The following is a 7,800-nucleotide window of genomic DNA, read 5'->3' as shown; positions in this document are numbered from 1 at the left end:
TATATACAAAGAACTCAAGAAGGTAGAACCCAGAGAACCAAATAACCCTATTAAAAAGTGGGGTACAGAGCTAAACAAAGAATTTTCACATGAAGAAATTCAGATGGCCGATAAGCACCTTAAGAAATGTTCAACATCATTAATCATTAGGGAAATGCAAATCAAAACAACCCTGAGATTTCACCTCAGACCAGTCAGAATGGCTGAGGTCAAAAAATCAGGAGACAGCAGGTGTTGGCAAGGACGTGGAGAAAGAGGAACACTCCTCCACTGCTGGTGGTATTGCAAATGGTGAAACCACTTTGGAAATCAGTCTGGCAGTTCCTCAGAAATCTGGGCATGACACTTCTGGAGGACCCTGCAATTTTCCTTATAATTCTATATTTAATGTATAGATCATCTGAAATGAAGAGATTAGTAATGAGAAATATATAAAACCATTCAGAATGTATCCTTAGTCTTGAGAAGGGTCACCCACCGGATCCTCTGTCTTTTCTCTGCTTGTGTCCTCTTGGGTTTAAATTGAATTTGACCCTCTCTTTTGTAAATCCTTCCTGAACAGATCCACAGGTGTCTCTTCCCCCACAACATTAAGCTGGCTGGCAACCCCCCACTCTCCCCTCTCCCGATGGGCTATCCCTGGCCTATTCAAGCTGCGACTTTCCTGGCCTACAGCCTCCACCCTTCCCCTGGCCTTATCTCAGGCCTATTCAAGATAACAATACAGAGGATTTCACCTCAGCGCAGCTCCACCTGGAGACGAACAGAAAACTGCTTGACTAAGCAGACAACCGGCCGAGAAGAAGATCCATGAACTCTAGGCCATTTGGGGGGCAGGGTGGTTTTTCCTAAGATTATAAATATTGGCTTATTGATAGTGAAGTCGGTCTCTATGGGCAACTGTCCTCTTGACTCAATTCTCTTTCGCCCCCTTCCCGTTAATGTCAGAATTTTCTTCCAGGTAACCCAGTTCTTATGTGGCCGCTGGCGGCCTACACACAGGAAAGGACCTACCTCTGTTCTAGGGAGTGGGGGTCAGAATTCTCGAGCTAGCAGTGTGTTTTTGATTCTCTACTACTGCTTGATTGCTTTGCTTACTTATGCCAAATGCCAATCAAGATGTAGATCCCCCCAGGCTTATTGCCTTTAAAAAACTAGATGTAACATGCATTCCAGGGGACTCGGTAAAAAAATATTTTGTTCTAGGCAGTCAACAAACCTGCTAAATACAGACTCTGCATGTGAAGTTTTGTTGACTACAGTGGTCTTTGAGCTGCAACAAAACACTTGATAGTTATCTTTGATTAAAAAAAAACTTATTAAAATTGTATACTATAATAGAATGATGCTTCAAGTGACAACTTAAGGTAAGAGCTAGCTGTTATGAAAAGCCATACCACATAAATACACACAACCACACAGACACACGCGAACACACATGTAGACACCTGCCTACACACACATACACTTGCACATGGTCACTAGTGCACGTGTGTACACTTGTGCTCCTGTGCACGTGTGCTCAAGCCAGGAATTTTAGAGAGAAGGGGCTTCTGGTGTGATTAAATCTCACAGATTCACACATTTCAAAAATCATATAGACTAAGAAAAACTTCAACATATACAATAGTTGTTGGTATAGGACTCCATTTATTAAAGCCACCCACAAGTATAATGTGGTCTAACATTTTAAATAATACCTAAGTCTATTACTTTGCAGAATGAAACAGAGATCTGTTTTATTTAAATTTAAAGGAAACTTTTGAGAAACATAATATTTTCTTCATTCAATCTACTGTGATCTAAGGTGCTTTACCTATAAGATAATCCTTTGAGAGGGTTATCATTTTTTGTTTTATTAGTGCATGTCATAAACAAAGGAAGGAAGGAAGGAAGGAAGGAAGGAAGGAAGGAAGGAAGGAAGGAGGGAGGGAGGGAAAGAAGGAAGGAAGAAGGAATGGCAGGAGGTAGGAATGATGGAAAGAAGGAAGGACAGATACATGAAGGAAAATCAGAAAGGAAAGAAGGAGAGGGTGATTTAGCTATGTTTCTGGATCAACAGAGTTGCTGAATTTACATGAAACTTATGGAAACATAGTTTGAGACAATGATCCCAACAAACATCCTCCAATACTTGTGAACACTTATGCTTACTGGTGTCTGAGTCTTCTTAAATATTGCTACAACAGTATCATAAATCTGTTCTTTGTATGTTTGTATGCATCTGACCCTCATACACATAGGAAATATGATATCATTTAGGAAATACACTTTCAAAGAGAGAACCTATGAAAAACCAATTTCATTGAAATCTGTGTTTTTGTTATTGTTCATGTTGGGGTTTTTGTTTCTTTATTTCTTTGTTTTATACATGGCCTCTCAATATTTCCTGAAATTTCATAAATAGACCAAGCTGAACTCAAACTCACAGAGAACCTCTTGCCTCTTCCTCCCATGTGGTGGGACTAAGAACACAACAACAGGATTCGAGGGGATATTTTAAAGTTTCCCATAAAACATAGATACAGGAAATGTTAGATCACTGAGGATACAAAATTGGACAAGTGAAACACCAACTTCCCTGGTCTAAATGTTAATTTTCATATAAATGAAAGTTGGAAATTAATACTGTGTCCGTATTTCAATGACACAGAGAGACCAAAAATTATGTTAAAGCTTTACCACAATAACTGGGCAGTCATTTGATCTATTTTAACCCCCTAGACTAATCTGGTTACCTTCAAGCCAAAATACCCCAAGTATTTGCAATTGTGGCCATCTATACTTCAACTGAACTCCTGTGAACCACTTCCCCTTTGGGGCTCAAACTGAATCTCCCTTCCTCTCCCTTTCTCTCTCCTTCACCTCCTCACTCCCTCACTGCACCACCTCTCACATCCCCCTTGCTGGTAGAATTCCAGTTTCTTTCTCTCTTATACTCAGCCGTGGGATACTCAGAATGTTTTGACAAGAAAAAGAAGAACTGAGAGAGGATATTATTGACATAAGCATATCAATGCCATGTGCAAATTGAAACAAGATCTGAGAGCACAGAAATCAGCATTTGTGCAGCACAAGGATAATATTTACAGAGGGCATAAAAGGCATTAGGCCTGTACTTTGGAAGCTTGTTAAAGTTTTACCTTCCTCAAGTTGTTCTTACTGAGAGGCCATGCACATTACCAGAGGGGTGATTCCAGTGGGACTGGCCTGTAATACCTATGTGGCTTAAAATATATATAGTCACAGTTTTTGGCATCCTAAAAGCTCCTATGGCATTCGAGACTCCTTAATTGATAAGGACTAAGAACTATGTGTACAAAGTGTTTGAGATTTGAGGATTTGTTTGTTCAATTGCAGTCAATGTAGTGAGATAAGAAAGAATGTTAATGGAAAGAAACAGTGACTAGCATCCACCACAGTATAACACAAACCTGTGTTCAGAATGGAGAGGTCACTGAGCTCAATCCGGAAATGTCTGTTCATCTTAATAGCCATAGGACTTTGCACTCAAAAGTATGGCGTGGTCACATCCACTGAAATAAAATACCATCACTGGTAATTATTTCCTTTGTTGTATTTCTTTTACAGTTACATGTTTAACAGTGAATATATATTTTTAAAGATTTATTTTCATTGTATGTATTTCAATCTCTACCATTTAAATTCTGTGCCCTTTTTTACCTGATAATAATGTGGATCAACAGGAAAACAAAAGACGTTATAGTAGTGCTGCAGTTCCCTGATATGATTTATCTCCTAATAATGAACACTATTCTATGCCACTTACCGAGTGGGACAGCAAAGGCTGCGGCTCATGTGTCCAGATCTCTCCCTCATGCCTGATCATCTTCTATCATCCTCAATCCCTTATATTCACTGACATGTACACCAGATAGAACAACATGTAATGGCTAAGAGCCAATGAGTCAGGAACATAGTTAATTTATATTGTCTTATATGTGCAATTTTTCTCCAGACAATGTATTAATTTTCAATCCTCAAATTGTTTGATTATAAAGTTCTCATTGTTTCCCCCTGCTTCTTCTGCATTTACTTCTTGTACATCCTGGATGCTACAAAAAACCAGGTGAAATTTTTTTATCAATTAAGGATATAAAGGCCCAACAGTAGTAAAAATGTTGAATCACCTCTAAGGTTTATACCTTCTTTTATGCTATTAGCTGCCTGATGTGGACAGTAGCTTTATTTCCACTGTCAAAGTCAGAACCTAGAAACACAAAGTGTAAGTGATTCTGTAAATCCAAAAGCTCTTACTGTCAGAGTGGAGGCCGGAAGTTCTGGAAAAGAAACATGAAATCAAAATAGTTAATAAACTAATCTTTACATGAGTTTTTATTTTGACATAACTTATTCCATAAGCAGATGACAAATGCCTGTACAGCCCTTGCCATATAAATAAAATCCAGTGTTCTAAGTATTATCTGACCTGAAAGAAAATTGTCACACATCCCAGTTTCATCTGACAGAAGCTAGTGTTTATTTTTTTTTATTGCTTAGTTTATTTACATTTCAAATGTTATTCCCTTTTCTGGTTTCCCTTTCAAAACCCCCATTCAACCCCCTCCCCCTGCCTTTACAAGGATGCTCCCCTACCCTCCTACTTTTGCTCCACTACTCTAGCATTTTCCTATGCTGGGGCATCAAGCCATCACAGGAGCAAGGGCCTCCCTTTCCACTGATTTCCAGACAAGACCATCCTCTTTATGCAGCTGGAGCCATGGATCCTTCAATGTGTATTCTTTGATTGGTGGTTTAGTCCCTGGGATCCCTGGGGGGGTCTGGTTGGCTGATATTGCTGTTCTTTCTATGGGGTTGCAAACCCCTTCAAGGAGCTAGTGTTTATGATGTCACCAGAAAAGGAAAAAAAGCATTTTTGTCCTTGAGGAGTGAAGGATCTAGTGTTGATTTTTTTATTTAAAATTCTATACATACTAATTCTTATATTAATGAACCTATTATAAAATTTATAATGCACTCAAATGCAGGAGATGCATATGACATATAAAAACAAACTTGAAAAATGTGCAAAGATATTTATTTTCCAAACTGAAATAAAGAACTAAGTGTGGAGACAGACATGGCTGAGGGGTAGAGCCTTGACTCTCCAGCACATGGCCCTGCATCCATTAGCAACAACAGTAACACTCACTGTACAGCTTCCCTTCAGTGATCTCTTCCCAAGTGCAGAGAGTGGTTTCAAACCAGTCATTGTATCGGGGTCATACAATAAAATCAGGTACTGTGCTATAACCCATAAAGATACTGACATGAAATTCACATAAAAATTCATTTCACTCCAGAACATATTCACATCCTGGATTTTCCCATGGTTGTATGTTTCTTCTTTTTCCATTGTAATGTTTACTATCATGTGAAACCAGGGTAAGTTTGCCTATAATATTGATAGCTACAATGTTATTCTGCACATCATGTAAGGTAAGTTGACTTATTGCATTGATGTATTCACAAAGTCCATTAGCATATTCACAGACAGGCTGAATTACCCTAGTGTTACCCACAATCACACTCAGTGTGGGTCTTATATTACAGTAAAACAGAAAAAGTCTTGTACAAGGTTAGAAACATTTCTATATTTTCCACACACCTATTAGCTGTTGAGTTATTCTTGTGCCTTGTCGGTCTGTTCCATAGAGTTGTTGCTACCTAGGCTCCCGTTATGAGACACCAGTACTTTCACATGCTTCTTTTGCTGGCTCTAATACAAATTCTGAAAGACAGAATAACCACCTGGCTTCTTGCCTCTGCTGCATGTTGAGCTCAGTGCATAGATGCTGACTTCATAATAGCCAGCAGTGTGCTACAGGGGGACAATTCACACTTGACTTAAAGTTCTATGACTCTGTGACCTCACCTCCCTCTAGAATGACAATTTTCATTTCACTGGCAGTGACAATGGCACACTGGCTTAGGGAGACAACATCATTCATGAAACTTTTTCCAGTTGCTAATTAAAAAAAAAACATTTAAAAGTTTCTAAGGAATATCTCTTAGGGGACACTGTGCTTTGAAAAAGTGGTAAGTTTTCATGATATCTGGAGAATGACAGACTTGCTCTCCTGTAGAAGCTTCTGGAAACTGTGAGATCAGATTAATGAGATGTTTATAACATCTCATTTCCCATTGAATTCAGGCATCTCTGCCTTCTTCCAAAGGAAATCAATTTACTTCTTGAAAAATATTTAGAACAATTAATTCTTAAATTTCTCTGAGTATTTCATACATGTATATGTGTTTTAGTCAAATACAGCTTTCATTATTCCCATGGATTCTAAAAAAAAAAAAAAATACATAGGAGAAAGAGAAGACAAGGAGGAGGAGGGGAAAGAGGAGGAGCAAGAGGAGGGGAGGGGAAGGAGGAGGAGGAGGGGAAAAAGGAGGAGGGGGAGGAGGAGGGGGAAGAGAATGTGATGGGTATGTTGGAAGGGAACCTGACAGATGAGATGAGACCAGGAGCAGGAGCAACAATTGGGATGTAAATAAATAAATAAATAAATAAATAAATAAATAAATAAAAGCAACAGTTAAAAAAATTTTATTTTTATTTTCTATGTTCTTTCTTTACATTCCAAATGCTTTCCCCTTTCCTGGTTATCTGCTCCCCATCAGTCTCATAAGCCCATTTCCCAATCACTCCCCTCCCATTTCTCTGTCCTGGTACTCCCCTACAATGCTGGATCAAGTCTTTTTAGAACCAGGGCCCTCTCCTTCCCTCTTCTTTGGTATCATTTGATATGTTAATTGTGTCTTGAGAATTCAGAGCTTCTGAGCTAATTAATAATCCACTTATCAGTGATTGCATTCCATGTGTATTCTTTTGTGATCGGGTTACCTCACTTAGGATGATATTTTCCATTTCCAATCATTTGCCTAAGAATTTCGTGAATTCATTGTTTTTAATTGCTGAGTAGTATTCTATTGTGTAAATGTACCACATTTTCTGTATCCATTCCTCCAGTGAGGGACATCTGGGTTCTTTCCAGCTTCTGTCTATTATAAATAAGGGTGCTATGAACATAGTGGAGCATGTGTCCTTTTTGCATACCAGGCAATCCTCTGGGTATATGCCAGGAGAGGTATAGTAGGGTCCTCTGGAAGTGTCATGTCCAGTTTTCTGAGGAAGCACCAGACTGATTTCCAAAGTGTTTGACATCACCAATAAAAACTTTGATTATACTTTGTGATAATATATGCCTAGTACAAGGCATCTATGAAAGCTTGGGTATCCTCTCAACTTCTGAGTCCTAAAAAAAAAAAAAAAAAAAAAAAAAAAAGGACATATTCTCAAGTCAATAACTCTTCAACTAGGAATAGCATATCCTGACAAACACCAGTCAGCTGGAATTTTGTCAGGCTTTTCCTGGTGTTGTACAAACTGTCATACAAGTGAAATCTCATGTGCACGTGTCCTGTTCTGTCTTTACAAAACTAGTTTGCTTGAAGTCATTTACCAACTGTGGTTATTACATACTTTTTGTCGCTTCTTGAATGATGACCCCTGAATCTTGAGAGGGAGAGGAATGATATAGATGTTCCATTTCAGCTGTGGCCGCCAACTCTCTCTCTCTCTCTCTCTCTCTCTCTCTCTCTCTCTCTCTCTCTCTCTCTCTCCCTCAATGTTTTTAATTGAAAATGGAAATAAAAACAATTTATGATAAAATTAAAGTTTTATGTGGAAATATTTCAGATCAACATGTTAAAATTGACAATTTTATGGAAAATTAAAGACTAAAGTGGTAGACATGTAAAACATAGCTA

This window comes from Apodemus sylvaticus, chromosome 1, assembly GCF_947179515.1.
Source record: "Apodemus sylvaticus chromosome 1, mApoSyl1.1, whole genome shotgun sequence".
NCBI classification, from domain to species: domain Eukaryota; kingdom Metazoa; phylum Chordata; class Mammalia; order Rodentia; family Muridae; genus Apodemus; species Apodemus sylvaticus.
This window is presented reverse-complemented; position numbering follows the sequence as displayed.